Source organism: Oratosquilla oratoria, chromosome 11 (genome assembly GCF_046742065.1).
Source record: "Oratosquilla oratoria isolate Oo_2021 chromosome 11, ASM4674206v1, whole genome shotgun sequence".
Classification (NCBI taxonomy): Eukaryota; Metazoa; Arthropoda; class Malacostraca; order Stomatopoda; family Squillidae; genus Oratosquilla; species Oratosquilla oratoria.
In genome coordinates, this window is record NC_134787.1 from 42,128,501 (window position 1) to 42,129,693 (window position 1,193).

Consider the following 1,193-nt stretch of genomic DNA (forward strand, 5'->3'; position numbering starts at 1 on the left):
GAAATGTAGTCCCCTCTGGAAACATGCTCTTCTTTCCCTTCATCCCGCATTATCCATCCCGCGCTCAACACGACAAAAGAAATGACCACCAACCCTTTCTATATTCAAACTTAGCTAAGTAGAACACTAGATGATGAAATAGAGAGTTGGTGATTAATTTTGACGTGATTAACACGAGAGGCGTGAGCAAGGACACCTCATGAAGGAACACGCGGACCACACGACTAAACCTGAATCGAACTGTACGAGAATAGGCATGACAACGTTTGTTCTGCGTGACGAAAACGTAACGCTCGTCGATTAAAGACGGGACATGTCGACTCGGCGTCGAGAGACGTCAGCAGATCGATTGGTCCTCTCCTTCAAAAGGAGACGGGAACTTTTGTCCGGCTGTGAGCCACATGCCTCTGAAGCCTTTGTTGGATCGAAAAAGGTCTTCGCCGCATGAACACGTTGGGCAATGGACAGGTCTCTATATGTCCGCCATAGATTCTTGTCATTAACATTCTGTTATTCTTGTTGTTTTTATATATTTTAATTATCATTGTTTTTGCCATTGTCATTGCTCTTAATTTTTCTTTTTTCTGTTGTAGTTGTTATTATCATTGTTATTGTCACTATATCAGCAGCAGTATTAAAAGTAGTAGCAGTAATAGTAGTAGTAGTAGTAGTAGTAGTAGTAGTAGTAGTAGTAGTAGTAGTAGTAGTAGTAGTAGTAGTAGTGGTGGTGGTAGTAGTAGCAGTAGTGGTAGTAGTAGTAGTGGTAGTGGAAGTAGTAGTAGCAATGGTAGTGGTAGTAATAGCTTTATTACTATTTTTACCATCATCACCATTATTACTCCCGCACAAATATACTTTTATAAACGATTTCTACCGTGCATGCAAGTATTGCATGCATTATCAACGGTTATAACATACCAATAGTAGGATTAGAATTTGCTGCGTACAGAGTATAATTCAGTCAACGAGGTACAAAGTACAATAACTCGAGGTTCAACAGAGTTCACCAACCTCCAAGTTTGATGAACGCTGAAAGGACAATTTATGCCAATCTTCCTCCTGCCTTCCACTCCTTGGTTTTCTTTAATGTGTTTCCAGCTATGAAACAAAGGAAGTATACGACATACATATAACCTTATACTATTATTAAGCGTGTATGTATCTATTACGTATATATGTATGTGTGCAGGAAA